Genomic DNA, 20,203 nt, shown 5'->3' on the forward strand with positions numbered 1-20,203 from the left:
AGGGCCATTTTTGGGGAAAAAATAAATGGCCCTATTATAGACCGGTAAGTAGAGGCTTGTGGTAAAAAGCCGATTTGGTGTGACGAAACATATTTTATAGAAATTGGACATGTTGTGTGAATATTTTTTGAAGAACCGCACTAAGTATTGTTTACAAAGTTTGGGGCGTGATCAAAGAAACCGCAGAGAAAGTACTTTAACTTAACAAGACTGAGTTACTCGAAGTCCCACATAAAGTTTACTTTGTATGTGTAAAAAGAAAAATGGAAGTTTCTTTAAAGAAATATTGTTTTGAGGAAACGCAGCGAACTGTGTATCAAATGAAAGAATTATAAATGGTGTATCAGCTGCTTGCAATCCCACGCATTGAAAGAGTCGACTGAGAGAAATGGGTTAGTGTGGTACTCACAGTAACAATAGTATAGCCACCTGTCATGGCTACACACACTTATGATCATTAAACCAGCACGTTACTGTTATAATAGAACCTCCAACGGTACCTGTTAACAAATATCGATACCGCTTAAAATCAACCTTCATTTAACATTCTTTAACAACAGAAGTTTTATGTCGACTTCAAAACGAATTGTTGTGTGTATTATTGACAGTATTAACCTGTTTTGATACAGGTGTTTTATTCTTTTTTTAATTTAATGTAACTTATATTTATACTAAGGATAGATAGTTTGATTATTTTTGTTCGAATTTTTTGAGATGCATAAATTCTACATTTAACGAACATTGACAGTTGAGAACTAATCGTTACTCCAATTACAGATCAAAGTATGTAGCTCAATTATGGACAATTGGATTTCTAAATTTTCCACTACAAAATAAGCCAAGGTCAAACATAAACAGATAGAGATCAAATTTGTTGAACCAACAAACGAGTACTTAACTGTTCTAAACTGCGATAAAGCACGTGATAATTACGTAGATAATCAACCAGTGGCTATTGCCGTTAATAAAGTTTATGATGAAAATGACGATAGCGCGAACGATCGGAGAGATTAAACAATGTTTGTTGAACAACAGGTTTGAATAATGTTATGATTGTTACTACGAAGATCTGTGGATATGAATAGAGGACTAATTGACATAAAGGTAGACAATTTATATTTGATTTGGTTAAGATGTTGGTGAAATCGATATTTCTAGTCGGACAGTATCATGTGCCCTTAAGATGTTCTTGGCACTGCTTAATTAAACATAGAGGGGAAAAGGTAGTTCAAAAAAAACTTAGCTAAGTTTCCTTCTTTTAGTAGTGAGGAACGTCTGCTTTTACTAAAAGTGAATCTACAATGGATAAGCTGTAATGAAAAAATGCTGTCGAAAAATCTGAAAAACAACTCAAACTCCATCCCTATCTACCCGATGCACTTAACCAAAGATATCAACAATTCAAAAGCGCAAAAGCAAACCAATAACGGCATGAACAAGTGTCTATAAAATTTTACAACGAGACTGGATTATGGAATATCAAGGCAATATTTGCTTGGTCCATTTTCTAATCCGTTGAAACTAAAACAAATGCTTCACTTACTTGAAGTTACAATGTAGAAATACATTCTTGTAACATAAAACCTCGTATTGGATTATAAAGACGTGTGGCGTTATTGCCTCTTGCAACACTGTTGTTGACTACTTCGACTGAACATTGTGTTTTAAACGAACTGTCAAATATTTTATAACTGTGGCGCAGTAAATGGAATACGGGCTAGATTGTCAAGTGGGTTGATTACGTGATTCCTGTAATGTTTTGATAGAGATTTTTTTTCCAAATAGATACTGGCCCTCAAGTTTTTTTCCAAGAAAATGCTAATACTTGGCGAAGCCCTCCGTCTTTTCTAAACTTTTCTAGCTTTTGCAGTTTCTGGGTACATGCACGCCACATAATAATATCAGACAAGATCCTCCTTTCATCAAACTTTTTTGGAAGATTTGATTCCATACTGATTCTTGAGGTCCATGCAACATCTTCAGGGACGACTGTGAAGTCCTTACTCTGCCGTCTGGTGACAATCATAGGCCTTCAGTCGCGTGACGTGACCAGCAAGAAATAAAATTAACTCATCTATATTAATTTAAAAGAAAAATTATACAAAAAATATTAAATTACCGCGGAATCTCAAGAATTTGAACAAAGACGTCTTTAAAATATATTTAAAACAAAATGTCTAGAATTTTAAAAGAAACTTCAGCTTAAACAAAGAACACGTCTCGTATTAAATCTTAGTAAAAACTAGAGCAGTAAGTTACTCGAAACTTTTCTTTTGACGTCGTACTCACTTTAAATGTATATATTTGAGTTAATTTTAACTTGAAACAGTTTTGCTTTGAGTGGCCCAGTATAAGTGGGAAAGCTTGCTCGCCATTTATAATTACGTAATAATGATTTTATCGCCAAGTCATAAATATGGTATTTATTTATTCTATTATGATTAAGTGGGATTAAGATTTCTATGAAATTATGTTTAATGTGTTGCTTTCTAACGTTTTTTTCATTATAACAAACGACTGAATTGTCAAAAATATGCTTATTTCCATTTTTATTTGAGAAATTGTTTTAGTAAGCCTAATTTTTTTGAGGCTTCAAGGTCTTGAATCCAACTCACACTTGACCAGTTCTTTTAATATCAAAATAACAAAACACTAACATCAAAATATTTTACTTTGATTTAACAAAACATTGGATTCAAACACAACTAAAACCAGTTGACTAAACTCGTTTTCTTTCACCAATCTTAATTATACCCAAAGCATTACGATTAAAGTTATGAAGTATGATATTAATAAATATAATTTGTTCTCATTTCCGTTGAAACTGGACCACAATTTCACTAATCATCGAAACTGGAATTTATGATATTGAAGGCAGTTAGCTATCATCTTGCCGCCAATATTTGCCATTATGATCTCCATAGTTCCTTGTTAATGTGCGATCATTCAATTTATTTCAATTTATTGCTCTTATGATAATTTTGATAGATATCCAATAAATCATATCACTGGCATCATTTGAATGTAAACGGGATCATAACTCAATTTGAATACCGTATTTTTTGCCAATGTATGCTTCTAGAGGTTTTGATTATTAGAGCCCGTTTCCCCCAAAACTGCATTAGAAAAAAGACTCTCGGACTAAGAAATTAAATGCATAGCTTTTGGGGACTTTATGAAACATTCTAATCACATGCGCAAATACACCCAGACTCGGAACAAGCATTCATGGATCATATAAACACTTGTCTTACGTCTGGATCCAAACCGCGACACGTCGCGTACTCTGATATTTGGTGAGCTGACCTGTACCACTCGGCTATCGGCACAACATTGTAATAAACTCAACATAATTACATTTTTAAGTAATAGTTACACCGAAACAGTTAACGGTGACTAAATTGACTAACGTTAGTATCGACCATTAATGTATCACCAAGTTACAATATTAACGATACCATTCAATTAGTTTTATGATCTAAATCGAAACTTACAGTTTAGGTCTCAATGTTACTACAGCTTGACGACCTCTGTGGTTGAGTGGCGTACGCACCGGTTTTAGTCCTGGGTTCGATCCCTGGTCGGGTCAATGTAAAAATCCACATATCTACATTGTGTCGGGTCTGGGTGTGTCTTACTTTGGGTTCAGAACAATGTATGTGATGTTGTCCGCATTTAAGCATTTAAGTAAATTTAAGTAATGCTGGAGTATCCAGTCAATGTTGTGTTTAAGATTTCAAAGAACACAATTACTAAGGCGTCGCTGTCTTTGTCTGATTGTCATCAGGTGGTTACTGATGAACCAAAATTTCAACTGGACAGTTATTACAGGTTTAGTCAAAATTTTCTCAGAGGATTTTCTTATGTTTTTACTATAACTATATGAAACATATAGAATTAAGTCGAGGCTAAGCAATGTTTGGTACGATCATAAATGTGATGGGTGACCAATACTTTTGACTAATTTGTTTTTCTTCAGCCTAGCTGTACATCATTCTCATGTTCAACAGTCTAACTCACTCTGCTTTTTTCTTAAGAAACTGCTGTCTCAAATAACAAAAGCAACTCCAACTTTAAAAACATATTAAATAAACGTACCACACTACAGAACTATAAATTAAATTATACACTTGGAATGGAACTTCATCTAGCAAACTACGACAGACTTCAAGGCCTTATACATGAATGCAGCTATTTCTTATCGGAGTGATTACAATTTTATTTTGTAGCCAGACAACGTGGCATCTTTGTCAATTGAATACATTTAACATAAACTGGTTCTATAAATGTCTCTTCAAAGACTTTATTTATGACTGTTTAATCTTCTGTAAGCCTTAACGGAGTTTGTGGAAAAATGTTCATGATACATGTTTTTTATTTTTTATTGATGCTTGGAAATTGACGTTCCTGTTCTTATTATTACTAACATATATGTTATAAAACGTAAGCGTTAAAGTATATTAAACACGTGTTTCTTTTGAATGGAAATTAGCTTTGTTGTCATTATTTATTAATTACAAATATATATATATATAGCATGAGTAATTGAAACTAAATAAAAAATGTGAAATTTACCACACCAAATTTCCTCGATTTTAACTCTTTAACCGCTCAAAGAATTGCATTTTTGAACATTATAAATTTTCCTCAAAATCAAATTAAAAATAATTTCCTCTTTCAAACATAAAGGCACGTACCACTAAATTCCATCGAATGACTTTTCCAAACATCGTCTAACAAAAGTTCGGGTCATTAGCCAATGAGAAGAGCACACAAATTGTGAGGTTACAAGGTGAAACCTACCCGTAACGTTAATAAGGAACGCTACGTGCACGACTGATGCCTAACGAAGATTAGATTTTCGGAGATATTGTTGTTTCTCTTTCTGGGGAAGCTTTCGTTTTCTGTTACGTCATGCGTAACTTCTATGAGTCATAGTGCATAGTAAGGATACTATGGAGACGTCAAACTTTTATTTGAATCTAAGACACTTTTTTTAAACTAATCCCACAGTAAGTTATTAAATATTTGTATCGCAGGGGATTTTACACGGCTCAGCTGAAGTTTGCTAAGATTTAAAAAAATGTGTTTTCAGTAAAGCGAAAATCTCGGAAACTCGTAAGTGATGATTTTCAAGAAAGAAAAGCGAAACAAATACCTGTTTGGAAATGACGTTTCTTTTCGATTAGTTGTATAATACGTATATTTCACCGAACAAGTTTTTAACTACTGTATCCAAATCAATTTAACTCAAGCTTTCCCTTTTGCCTATATTATACAATAATTGATTAAAAAAAATATTCCACTGCTTCTTTATAAACAAAATATAACAATCACATTAACATTGTAAATACGAAAGTATGCAAGTGCGATTGTTTGTGTGTATGTTTGCTACCACTTCACACCTAAATGACTGAACCGATTTCGATACAATTTAGTACGGAGGTACCTAGGCTAATTTTATTTGAGTTAGTTAAAGAAGGGCAATGGTTTCGCAGCTATAAAAATCACTTCTAGTGAGAGATAGTTACAGAGAGATACATAATGCTGTTGTTTTGAATAAATACTCGACTAACTAGATTTCATATTTATAAACCTTTTAACAACACAATATCTTACGTCCACATTGTTTCAAATGATCAGTAGCCTATCAATATGATCCATTCAATATTTTGCAACAGCTCGCGACAATCGTTCACCGCAATCGCAAGCTCACTTTATTACCGGCACACAACACTGCTCGGTTGTGGAACCCCAAGATAAGAGCTTCCGCGGCGAACCTTATCGCTACTGTAAACAAACCTAAGATTTTGCATGTTTAATGAGTGGTCGTGTTACGTTGATTGTTGGTCTTATTATTTATTTTTATTTTAAATGGTATGTAGGCAGCTAGTTCAATATTCAATACGTTTATTGCTTTCTATAATGTTAACTTAGGTAATACGTAAGAACGTACACTTACATACTTTTTGGAGCTTTGAGGGCCCTAGCGCTCACAACACTAGACTTTACTAGACAAGGGATAGGCTAGACTGTTTCTTTTTTTCGTTTAAGATATTTAAGGCTACCCCTAATAAATGAACAATAAAATCGAGAAGTGTTTAATAGGTATTTGGTAAACATTCATAGAAACACAAGAATACTTACTAACTTAAAGTAGAACCATAAAAAATAATTTGACTATATGAAAACCTATTTGATGCTCCTATAATTTATACCTGTAAACATAAACGTTCATCAAATTTACAACGCACGAATAATGTCATTAACCTTTAAACCATTTTGAATCGTTTGAAACGTGTTCACATGAGTATTATGCTATTATGATAAAACGTTATATAAGTCAGCAATAAAAACAGATATAAATCATTGTAGTTACATATAACCATTAAACTTAATACGAATTTCAATTAATAACCACCTTGGCCACGTTAGAAGGGCTTGTTTTTACCGTGCCTACAATTATCCGTGATAAATTCTCACTATCAAAATGTACTTTTAAGGCCACTACAGAGGTCACTCTTGGCATGTAATAGTCATTTAATACTTTAAATTAACACTTAAGAAGAAGCTTTGTTTATAAAAATGTTGTTTAAGTTGTAAGGCGTAGAAAAGCCTTTGTCAATAACTAACATATCGAAGCCTAGAGCAAAAAAGTTACAGAAGAATATTTCCGAAAAGCTTCAGAATGAAGTTTGTTCGGTGAAAGATTTTCAATAGGGTCGTTAAAGTTTGAGTGCCATGTAACTAAAAATGATAAATAAAAAACATATTTATAATTAACCAGAATCAAGCGTTTAATTAAATAATTGTGCAATTAATTGGCCAATAAAGTTTATAGCAAACTCAACACCCATATCTAAGCATTTACTAAAATTAAGTAATTCCAATCCAATATAAATTAAATAACTGTAAAATCATTGGATGCTATAAAATTACCAATTAAATTAATGCCCAGTATTATTTACGACTATCAAGAAATCATTAAAAGAACACTAAACCTATTTACAGATAGATTAGATTTAAGCGCAATGAATGTCCTTTAAAATTATGTTACCTTTGTTATAATGAGGTACTTCATATAAGTGGAACTATAACTGTTAAGGTTCCCGATCATAGAGCTATGCCTGACAGGCTGAATATACATTCTCGAAAGAATTTGATAGAACATTTAAAAGACACAAGCTTTAAGCTCTCAAACTCAACACTATCCGCACCAAACAAGACCAAAATCGTCCCACAATTACCAGTATCAGCCAAAAATCAACGAACGATCGTTAGAGCTCTCCTCTTTACTTATATCTTCTAGACCATCTTCTACACGTGACAAAGCATCGTAATGGGAATCGACATTAGCCTATTTATGCTGTTCCACCTTATCTGATGGTGTTTCTCCTGCCGTCACAATTGCAGCCGCTTTTACCGTTGTGACTCGTAAAAAAGCTACATAATAGTTTTGGTGCTGTCGTTGAGTAAGATTCTGATAAATCCGTGACCGACTTCCATATCTCTTAGACATAGTTCAAGTCATAAATCTTGTTTTATCAAAACTATCTGTCATATAATTGGATGGAAAGTAAGTAGGCACACTCAAGAGAAAGATACGAATTGTTTTTATAGTTACAAATGGTTGGGCACGCGATAAATGTACGTTCTTGACGGGAGATAAATGTTATTGAACGCTTCTGATGAAACGATAAGCTCCATTTAAAATATATTGTCATTAGAAAATATACCAAAATAGTTACCCGAATAAAACAGCGAAAATAGAATGCATCAGCAACTATTTACGAAATAAAAACAATCCACAAAAGCTTCACTTTAAACTTCAATAAATCTGTCACACACGTTAATGTTGTATACGAACAGTAAATAACATCACAGTTGCCAAAACGTAATCAGTTTCACTTCACGTATGTAAATGACACTAAGGAAAACAGTTTTCACAAACGCGGTATCGTACGCAACGCAGCTGGGGCGCCCGGCTGGCAGCGACCGTCCCTCACGGCCGTCCGACTTCAACTGTCGCGGCAACAAGGGACCCGTGGGGGAAAGGGACGCAGGGGCGAGAGAGAACCTCTTCAACCGAAGAGATAACTTTTGATCTTTTTGGTACCATAGAAGATTTTAATGATGCACTCACATCTGGAGATTCGACAGAAAAAGTGCGCGTCGATGTTAGGCGTTAATGCATGTCAAGGGCTTAGTAGAAACGATGTGTCAAAAAAAGCTTAGATGTGGTTGCGGGTGACATTTTTAAAAATAGTCACGTAAGACAAACGTTCGATTCGATGTGTGATGAAATTTTGTGACCGAACTTCGCGAGCTTTAGATTAGAATCTTCGTTGAAAACTGGTATGAGACAAGTTGTTCTGCAGGGATGGAATTCTCGCTTTATATTTCAGAGTATTATTTTCACATCGTCCGATGTCTTGGGGCAGACAATATTGTGCAAGGTTTTTGTCCCTGCCCCGCACATGTCAGGGTACAAAGGGGCGAGGAGCGGAGCAGGTACAAAAGATCCGAACCCCGCTTCAAGTTACAACGGCCATAGATTAATGACGGGAACATTGTGGAGTTAAGAACCCAAAAATTTACAACTACATTGTGTTCGCTACGTAACAAAAGAGCACAAAAGATAGGATCGGCTTCTGTTATTACCTTATCGTTTATCTGAGCGCTGATTTCTCTCACTTTTCAAGTAATACGAGTTACATTATCGACGTGGAATTATTTTTTTCAGCTACTACAGATGTTTGGAGGGCGTACCGTTATTGCATACAAATAATCTTTGTGAACCTTGAGTATTCTCGAAAATCTTAACGTTTCAATGGGATTCCACATAATAGGAGCTTATGTTACATTTGTCAGTAATAATCTGTGTTGAGCTAATCATTCTTCAATTTATAACTTCCCAAATTTATTATTAGCGTTTCTATTAGTAGTGGTTACTTCCTTCCAGAGCGCCATGTTGAATTTTTATTTAGGTGTTAATATTGGATTTATATGTGATGATGTCACATAATCCTTGTTCTGAATATTAATCAAAGGATCACTTTCAAAGAACATGACTGTCTCTTTAACTATTTTTGCTTTATTAATGGGCTCGGGTTCGGTTCGTCCTGACTTGTGACTTGGCTCACGTAGGTTGAAGTCAATTAATTCAATGTCAAGCGTTTTGACTTGCCTGTATTTATAAGGATTCTAATTAACGATACCTGAAATTGGTAATTAAATGTAGCTACTTTGGGCTTCATATTCGACAAATCTAAATGTAATTCATGTTACCTTTTGATAGGATTAAATTTATTAATCGGATTGCGTTCACATAATAGCTGTATTGGAATGTAATTAATCGTTGAGATCATTTGAATACGGTTAAATAATTCAGACAAAGCTGTCTTGATTGCGGTCAAGAACAAGTCTTAATTATATTTGAAAAAAATACAGAGAAAGTTGGTCGACAAGGTAACGTTTCTGTCACCACGAAAGTATAACATAATACCAAAATGTACAGCACTGATTGATAGCTTAACTAAACAATAAAAGTACGACGCCGCATAAATCATACTAAACAGTAGTACAACGCTGAAATAAAGGCCCCGTCACACGGCCAAGTCACGGCCAGTAATGAGTAATGGGCGAACGTTCATTACTCAACGACGCCCCGCAGTTTACGCGTCATCTGTCGACATGTCTCGTGGGTTACGGCACTAACTTCAGATCTGTGAAGTGTGTGTGAAATGGAGAAATATATGTTTTTTGGGTGAGGATTGATTCTTGGGTTTAGTGTAATGGATAAGTGGGTTTAGTTTTGAAGGCGCTTCTCCATGACAAGTTTTTGTCGTTTAAAGTGCTGTGGAAAGTTGACAGGTGTTGGAACTGGAAAGCAAAGGATGTGACATGTTTGTATCAGTCAATTTATCATCATTTAGAACCCTAAAAAAGTCCCCTAAATTACGAAATTATTTTCATGACCTACTTTTTAGGATAATAATAGATATTGAAGATTTTAGTTCTGATCTACGAAATTAAGCTAAATTAATTGATCTCCGCTAGCAATAAAAATAAACAGGTATTGCAGCTGCACCGTGAAAATTTTCACTCAATACCCGATCTGTTACTACCAGGGTTTATACTGTCAAAAAATTAAGCGTCGACATCGCTACTCTCCCCATGAATTCACAAACCGTGAAGATAACGCCGGCACAATGACAGCGAAAGCCAAAGGGTTGATATTCGGGCTTTAAAATATGCTCATCAATTTTTACGACAATGTCGTCTTGCTCCTGTGCTCCATAATTTTTACAACCGCTGTGACCAACTGTATGCCATGTGTGCGCGATGGTAATCTTATGGCGGTCGCAAAGTTATGGCAGTACGGAGTCCTAATTTTTGGTGGTTTTTGATTGCAATATGTTGCTCATAAATATGGAAAAACCTTTTGTTTCGTATTTTAAAATTACTGTGTTTTTCGGTTTTTCGGACGTCAACGTAAAAGCGCCTTATAAATGACTTTGTATTATGTTTTATAACTTAAAGGGTGGCATTGAAGAACAAGTATACAGATCGATATTCTTAAGAATCATCAGGAAACAAAATTTTTAAATGTCTACTATTCTAGAGTAAATGTTTTCAGAATTGCATTTACGTGTCCTGAGATTACCAATAAAAGTAATAAACACATTAGAATGCAACACAGAACCAGTTTCATCACAAGATGTTAAAACACCATCATCATGATTACACCGTTCTCGGACACACGCCACCTTTGTGTTTCTTGTAACTACTGAACGCAAGACAATTTCGAATAATACTTGACATGGTTCAAAAGTAATCTTCCGAATAGAGTCATCTTCGACAACAATAGCCATTCAAGTTTCTTTATCCCATGGTCTAACGTTTCCCATCTCGACTTCAGATTCAAGAATAACTTAATTCAGACCCCAATTAATTTTGTTTGGATAATTTAATCTTGCCAACCGTTTAACCACAGGCCCGATGGAGAAACGTGAGATTTGCAGAGCTAACTACGTTTACTGAATTAAAAAACCTTCTTGTGATTCTACACAAAATAGGAATCAAATGTTTACTGACCAATTAAAATATTTTACCCTGTTGAAATTCTTCGTTCTTTTAAGTTCGTTTTATTTTTGGCTCTAAGTATAATTTGAAAGCTTAATCAACAATGCAAATTATAATTTATGCCACTCAGCATTTAACATTTTCTGCGTCTATTTATAATCTCCTCAGTTTTTCTCTTCATTTCCAAAATGTGAACTAATTAAAACGGTGACCTCAATTTGTTCTTGCTAATTAATCTTCGCAAATCGCCCTGTGGGTTGAACCGCAATTCTGATTGCCTGCGACCGCTTCCCGCAACCATCTATTTGTTATTCCAAGAACGTGCACTCCCGTCCATCCGTTGCAGCATGCACTCCTTAGATGTGTCCCGCTCTTGCGACTTTTAGTCGTGGAAGTATTGATGCGATTGTGGCTGTTATGAATTATGAATTTATTTTATCAGTATGAATTGATATTGATCGAGCTTCGATCAGATTTTATGTATGTTTTTGTTTTAATTTCACATTTTGATATCCGTTTGTAATTATTGAAATTGTTTAAGTTGCTTGCTTTCAATTAATTATCAATTGTGTTGAATGTCTGGGTGGTCGGATTTATATTTAGAATCTTATGTGACTTTGAGATTGAATCTAATAAGTTTACTACCACCCCAACCGCTACTTATGACTTTAAAGTACTGAATTGTGGTATAACGATTTTAAAATATTCAAATTTTACGATATATTAACGAGTTTAAAACGTTACCTACAAGTCCTTTATCTCTTGGCGGCATCAGCTTATTAGAAAATAATTTACTACCTTTCCTCGTACTTGCTGATATTCTTTATAAAAAATCGACTTTATATCCTATCGACTAATAATGAATAGACTATTAAATCGTAGACCGACAGCTAGTATGTCCGGTACCTTATTCATACCAGCTTTACACTCACGTAACCCAACGCTGACGTATAAAAGTTCGTTCACGGCCAATTGACGCTTGTTTTCGATTGAACTGGAAGAATGAAGTCTTGAATCTTTACGACTAGAAACGTCGTGTGCTGAATTGTAAAAAGATAGGGTTGATGAATCTAAAGGAACGGGAGAACGTGCTGTTTGAGATTAAACGGTGCGGGTCGCTCTTGTTATTCACATAGAAGGGTTGAACGATTTCAAATTTACGGCAAACCTGAATAAGCAAAATTTTTAATTACAGTACGTAAAGGTGCAGAATTAAAAGAATAAATATATGTTCCAACTGTTGCACTTATTATGTTTAAGTAAGAAGGTTTTTGATGATGCCGAGATAGCAACAAAGAAAAAAGATGAACATCATTTGAATTTCAAACAAAATGTCGCAAAAACGAATAGAACACGCAATAAGAACGTAGGAAATGCGGAAAAGCATAACCGTTACGAACGATTTCTCTCCAACAATAGGACAAAGTACACGACACTCGATGAAAAAAACGCTTCGGAGCTTAATGGAATCTTTACAAGTCGATCTATTATCGTTCGAAGAAGTCACGTAGAATATTAGACGCCCGGTTTCTCGATATTTGATCCCGAAACACGATGCTAAGAAGTGAATTGAAAAGCGAACGGTTAACGATGTAACTTGGGATTAATTTTCTTGGTGTTTGAGTTGTACTGAGCAATGAGCGATGGACCCGCCTGTGGCGAGAGTCAACAGTCGCCAGAGATATAATTTCAAAGTTGCAACGCCATTACACTGAATGCCTGACGCGCGAAGCGAGTATATTTTAGAATTTTCTGTCCACCAAGTAATAATAACGTAGGGAACGAGATTACATAGCGCTTTAAAATTGCTATGATTTTTAACATTTTGATGTGTTACGTGAAATTGTTGCCAGCTCACACCGACGCGGAGTCACGAATGAAAGATAATAAAATATTTAAAGTTGGTGGAAGTTCCATTATTTTACTGGTTTTGAGTGCTAATAAAATACAGATAAAATATTTCATACTGTTTGGGGTTTAACGAGTTGTTCGTTTGTTTTATAGCTATATTTTTGTAGTAACTCCTAAAAATTTTAAACTAGCTTTTCCTAGGTTTGATCAGCATTTCTATTGAGATATGATCGATTTTTTTATTCATAATTTTAATTTCTTATAACATTATTTAAAATCGTCTGGTAGTTTCCATCTCATAAATAAACCAAACAAACATATTATCAAGTTGTATCAATTACTTGAAAGGAGAAACCCGATTCTGGGCCTAGCCGTTACACAAATGAAATATGTACCAAAAAAATCTACTATTTTTCTTTGTTTACCCATTTAAATATTAGCCTCAATTACAATGGCCAAGTCTAAAAAAAAGTACATTTCTATTTTTCTATTTAAAACAACCTTTGTAAACCGTTAAAGTATTTATTTTATTGTACATAACTTCATTTGCAAACACTAGCATTAAACAATAGAGTGTACCTAGGATATAATCGATTTAGCGGATATTATATTTTTAAAACTATATCAATATAAAATGAAAAATATACATTATTTACAAAGCGTCAAAAAAGACATCTTCATCATTGCTAAAATCGGGAAACGTACCCAGAAGAATAAGAATTAGTATTGCCAGTGTTGTATGGCAATACTAATTCTTTGGGCAAAATATAGATCAGCCTTAGCCTTTATTTTAGTGTAATTCCTTTTTTTATATTCAAATAATTGTAAAATAAAAAATCTGGTGTCTAATAACTTGTTTATGTAAGCACGATTAAAAAATCATTAAAGGAAACAAATAATTGAAAAAATCGTTTTTAACGCATCGATTCATTTATTTCACATGGATTACACTAGCAAATGTCAAATGCCAATGTCAACGTCTGATAATTGTCATCGTGCTTTCATAAGTGACATTCGCTTTTCGTATCTTCGAGCGCGTGAATGTGTTTTTCAAATTCTCGAGATTTATTACAATATTAAACCTCTGCTCGAATACTGGACTCCGAAACTGATTGCCTTCTGACTGACCCTTGCTTGCATATTGGATGCCTGCATTCCTGCTGACCTTTGCTGGAAAACCGGATCTGGATATTGCTCTTCTGACGATTGGTGGATACTATTAATGGTGGAATAGCAACAGACCGCTGCAACACAATAGAAAGGCGAAGATTGGTTGGGTGCTGTGCCCACACCATGGACCAATTTTACTCCTGCACAATTCCTGTATTATTATATTACGATAATCCTAACGAAGGTGGTTAATAAAGAACGATCTTAATAATACAGTTTTTATTTTAATAAACCTATTGTTGCAATCTCAGTTTACTGTAATTTCAGATAGCATCAAAAAATCCCCTGATAGTAAATACAATGTTTAAATATGTCATTATTGATGTAAGTAGGCCTTATCTAGTAAACATAGTTTTCTGCTGAAGTTTTCACGAATATTAATCTGAATTAATCACTTTTTAAGTAAGTAGGTAGGTACCTAAACCTCATCATGGTAGATTGCAAGCGCTACAGTTGAATAAATACAACGCAGGAGACGGCCATATGTTCCAGCGATGCCACCTGACAGCAGAGAGTGTGAGAGAGAGACATGAGAGAGAGCGTTGCTAAGCGCGCTCCGTCCTTTATAGCGCACCGCTTGTCAGGTCCCAGGTTTTGAAGGAGGTTTCACTAAGGATCTTGAGAAGGAGGTTTCACTTTAAAAAGGAGGTTTCGCTAAGACTAACAATCAGTGTTACAAACATTGTCTGATTTTACCAATTTGGCCATTGTTGAGTGACGTGAAAATTGGACTCGGGAAATCTTTCTAAGTTCTCTAATTTATGGCAAAATTCCAGCTCTGTAACGCCAGGCCCAAGTTTCTATGGAGTTTGGTTTTCTCCTTTGGGTCTTGTTGGTAAATTTTGCGTAAGATTCCTCAAATAAATGTTCGTTTAACCCAAATTACATTGATTAATTACATATAATAATTCATGCTAACAAGTATTCGTTCAATTAGTAATTTCTATTTCGGTAACATTGCATTAACATTTATCAATGCTTATCAAGAGTCGTGACCCTTCACCAATTTAGTGAGTAACGTCTTAAATATTGTTGAACATACAACATTAGTACATGTTAACATTTTATCTTTAATTAGGAGTCTTGTTTCGCTATCGACATATAAAGTTACAAAACATAGTATTTATATATAAATGCCAGCCGTATCGACGCTCGTAACGAAACTTGCATCATTATTTTCTACTTGTATTAGTGTACTTCTATGAAAAAAATCTTCAAGATGTGTTTGAAAAATAGCGTATTAAAGTAAAGGTATATATGGATTTTGAAGTCCGCTGTTTTTCTGTCCGCCTGGCTGTCGCTGTACCTCATAAGCCGTGATAGATAGACGGTTGAAAATCACTAATCGCCAGAGTCCCACTCGCACTTATACGGTTATAAATGATCATTATAGAATTTCAAAGACGAGAAGGTGTTTTAATAGACGGTTTATTGACGGATAAATGTTGATGAAAGAGAAATGAAACTGACTAGTAGGGACATATTCAATTGAAACTGTTACTTTGCCCCCATTAATCCAAGATCATAAAGCTCAATAAAGCCAACACTAACAATTACTAAACCTAGTACTCCTAAACGCGTTCTCTTCGAACAAATAAAGCTTGAACTAGAAATAAGAGGTCACTTTGGACATAAAACTGGAACGAGACCTTTTATTGGAGGTAATAAAATCTTCCTCAATACTGGATTGTTTGAATTATAAAAGGATTTCGGAGCGCGTGAGCTAGACCCAGTTGTCATTTGTCTTGAAGCACTCATTTACATGCAACGACATAATTTGGTGCATATTTGTTATCTTCATCGATAATGTCTATAAGTGAGTGATGATTAGTGTAATAGTTCAAAATTATAGATATCAATGCGGTTTTTTCTTCTTTTCATATTTAACCTACTTTCAGTAACCGTGACTAAATTTCGGAATTACTTTTTTTCCTAAATGTAATCGGAAGAAAAATTTGAATAGACGTTTCTAACCAAAAACTTTGGTATGGTGGAATATGAGATCAACAAAAAAATCCTCTACAAAAATTCCCGAGCATGGATCATCTACACCATCTAAATCAATCCTTAATTCTGCATGAAAACCTTCATCCGTACATCATCGGATAGTAGAAATATAAACACGAGCGCCCGAGGCGGCAGGATCGTGTGCTACCGGTGCGGTCGGTCCACGACGCCATTTGTCTAGGCCCTCCGGCTCTCGTGCAATTTGCATCTCCTGACCACGCCTACATGCTTCCACACCGCGACCCATTGTTCCTTCCAGAAATCCCCTATCTCAGTAATCAAGGTTGTCTTTTTATGTTCTATATTTTTGCTGTTCGTTTTGTCACGATTCTCTTTTGTTTTTGTTTCTTGTGTTTTGGATATTTTTGGTTTTTATTTCATTCTAGCAAATTTGACGACTAAACGTTGCAGTGAAATAGGTATATGTTGATTTTAAATCATTTGTGTACTATTTAATCTGCGTCTTTTAGCAAAGTAATTTTATTTACGATAACACTTACTATTTTTGTCGCGTATAATCGTGACGACATTATGGCCATTTTTGACCTCTAATTAGTATCTTACTACACAAATAAAAAATCACGTGTTTTTGCCTTATCAAATATCTGAATAGCTTTTCCCCTTTCGCGACTTCACATACTTTATTGGAAGTACTAACGCCTCGCCACTCCATAAGTACCAACACGAGTGTGGTATGATAATAAGCCTCCTTGAAAAACCTAATGCATTTCGTTGCCGTTGCGCTAAGTTTTTCCACCAATCAGAGTAAACGGCAATCACAACGGATGCCAGTAATTACTTTTATAGGAAAACCAATTAAAGGTATTTTCTTTTTTTATCTAATTAAGATCATTGATTCTCGAGATAGTTAAATGGATATCCACTATACCCAGTGGTATGATCGGTTTTTTTTAACTGTAACGGTATTGGTTCTGTGTAACGTTTAGTCATTTAAATAAAGTATATTGTTACCTTTAAGTGAGTTGCTTTTTGTAAGCGAAGGCCGGTTTGAGGTGACTCGAGTAAAACTTTTACAGTGTACCTAAATAAGTGAGTTTAATTATCGTGTAGAAGTGGTGTAATGTAAATATTTTTTTGAGTTCCATTACTAAGGAAAAGATTAATTATTGAAACATCTCTTTCATTAATTTATTTAATTTTATTTTTCACCAAACTCATTAGTTTGAGCCTATTTGTCTTACCCTTAGTATCACAACTACAACAACAACGTCACCGTGCACTAAGTTACATACTTTGCATAGTCTTGTCAGTTTTAGGAAAACATTAAAATTGGTATAAAACTAATCTAGGTTAGAGTACAAGTGAATTCTTATATTTCGAAAAATCTTTTACTTAAGAAATAAAACCATTACTTTATACCCAAAATCTAAGTCCCACGCTGTTAATTAATTGACTCCCATATCAAAATTCATGATGATTGACATAAAACTAATACTAATATCCCATTACGAGAAATGTCAATCATAGATCTCGCCATTATCGTAAAATACTCGGTTGTAATCAACTATTAATTACATGTGTTTATTTATCCGTAGTTAACTGGTACCTGTCTGTGGTTACATCGTAAAATTATCGGGAGAGGTGATGTACCCCGTGGTGAGGTGTTAAAGATCAGATGGTCTACAGATAACACAGTTTTCAATTTGTGCCTATCATCGTAGGTCTATAAATGTTATAATATTAAAAATAATCACGGAGGAATTTTTCAACTTTGTCCCTTATAGTCGCTCGAAATTCTTTTATTATTCTACAAATTACTACTACCTTACTAATATCTATCTGTGAATTTAAATATTGTATTTGTTTAAATTCACAGATAGATATTAGTAAGGAACAAATAATAGTTTAGGAACTATCATAGTAGGTAGGAGATAGCTAAACTAGAAGATAATTTATGAAGGGAGTCAAGAAGAGCAGTTCAAAGTTTTCTTTAGCAATCCATGGGTACCTACCAATGCACTATTGTTTCCTTCTTAAAGGGCCGGTGTTTTATGATTGAAAATCAATATCGATATGCACATATCGATAACACTTACTAAGAAATTATTTTACAATTAATTCAAATCGATGACAATAGCAAACTGATTTATTAGTTCCATTGCTTGCCTATTCTTATTAGAAATCAGAATCATAAATCTTTACAAACACATGATTCCATAGAAAGCATTTTATTTCTACCATGCCACGACTAATAATAGTTTTAATTTGTAATTTACGCACATCGAGACCGTCTCAGCTCTTTCCTGCCTGCTCTATGTAAATGGTTGTTCCTTTACACGCTTCAATACAGAATGACATTAAAATTCATAATAACTTTAATGCTGAAGCAATGAGATAAGGTTTTGTTCAGATGAGAATGTTCTGTGGATTTCAAACAGGGTTTTTTTTGGAAAACTCAAGAAACTGTCATCACCGTTGGATACCTAATTCGATTTTGGTTGCAACATGATATATTTATGTACAATCAGTATTTTCACATAATTAAAATATCAATCGACATCAAAGTTCCTAAAAAAACATTACATTAATAAAACGTTTATTAGATAGTGGTTGTAAATAACTACGACACAACTTAAATTTAAAGAAACGTTTAAATCAACAACACTAATTCTTATTCTATTTCTTGACGTAACCACGGATCTAAATAAAGTCACCTGAATGGTAATATCAACAATTACCTATCACCCATACTCTTAAAGAACATCGAGAATCAAACGCCACAAACGAATACCAAGAAGGAAACACGAGCTCGGAACACCATCTCTAGAGCAGTTCAAACGTCTGAACACGCCATTACGATTATATTTTACGAAGCAATTGCAGTTCACACTTTATTGCCGCCCGTTCCCTTTGCGACACGTTTGCTATGAAATATGCGATTTTATTATTAATTTTCTTCCCAACAATTTACATACGCTTCGTTAGCAGAACATCAAACGATTTAGTTTTATGTTTTTATTTTAATTTGTCTGTGGTTTACATTGTGACTTTGAGTATTTAAATGAAAATACCTCGCCAAGTAAACTGTTGTGACTATTTTATGGGGTTTATTTTAAAGTGGCAAATAATAACTTGAATGTCTGCAACGTAGCTAAAAGTTTTAGAGATTTGATGAAAATGTTTGTATGAAGCGCTATCTTTGTAGACCCTTATTCGTGACCTACAAAGTGGATTAGAGTCATCTTTTTCAACGAGGCATCAAAAAAATCTGTTTCTCTAGGAATATAAATTGTGACATCTGAGAAAAAAAAACTACTAGCATAAAGGACTAAATAAGTGAGTAAAATTATTACTCTGAACAAATTTGTCTGTTCTCAAATATTGAAAAATGCCAAAGAAAAAGTAATGAAATGGAAATTCCATAAAAATACTTTTGTATCTATAGCAAAATTGTATTTCTATTTATTAATATTCGTCGCTTCTTTGATCAACAAAAAGTCCGTGAAATGGGCTCCATATTATGAATGAAAAATAAAAGCAAAATATATGTTACAAGCTTAATCAGTTGAATGCTACGAAACTGGTTTCTTTATCGGAATTCGCTAACGACTTGTCGATATTTATACAATTTTATTTGTAGGTACTATAAAGATAACAAAACTGAAATATGTAAGCTGAAAAGCTATTTTACTCCAAAAATTTGTGTACTCACCACTTTGCTAAACATACAACAGCTATCGTTTATTATTATTTAAATAAAGCTTGCAATAGTTGTAGCTTTATAAATTACATCGTCGTTGCGAAGTTGCGATGTCGTCCAACACAATACAAATAAGAATTTCATTAAAATGGAGAATACACAATTTTGCCGGCATCATCCAGTTGTGTTACTCTATTCTCAAGTTATCACGGGCATCGCGTCAACGTCAGCGGTATAAATCATAATACAGACCCGCTGTGCCGTAATACTTTTATTTGACGGCAAACATTCATTTTTCATACAATGTAGCTGAAGATAAAAATGTTCTAGTGGCGTTACATGATGTGAATTTGTGAGACGGCCTATTTACTTTCGCGATTTATAATGATTATGGTGCGTATGATCTGGTTGAGAATACTGGGGAAGTGG

General features: G+C 34.2%; 1 protein-coding gene across 6 annotated transcripts in view; it reads right to left on the minus strand.

Annotated features, from left to right (window-relative positions):
* The window catches only part of LOC113502594 (netrin receptor UNC5B-like), a 128,374-nt gene that overhangs the window by 59,183 nt on the left and 48,988 nt on the right, over positions 1-20,203 (minus strand). For 4 of the 6 annotated variants that reach the window (XM_026884219.1, XM_026884217.1, XM_026884218.1 and 1 more), the window contains exon 1: positions 7,749-9,805. The exons of the other annotated variants lie outside the window; for them this stretch is intronic. The gene's annotated coding sequence lies outside the window, so the exon portion shown is untranslated. Of the gene's footprint in view, positions 1-7,748; positions 9,806-20,203 lie in introns of those variants that run through there. 6 annotated transcript variants of the gene reach the window in all.

Source organism: Trichoplusia ni, chromosome 17, assembly GCF_003590095.1.
Source record: "Trichoplusia ni isolate ovarian cell line Hi5 chromosome 17, tn1, whole genome shotgun sequence".
Taxonomy (NCBI): Eukaryota; Metazoa; Arthropoda; class Insecta; order Lepidoptera; family Noctuidae; genus Trichoplusia; species Trichoplusia ni.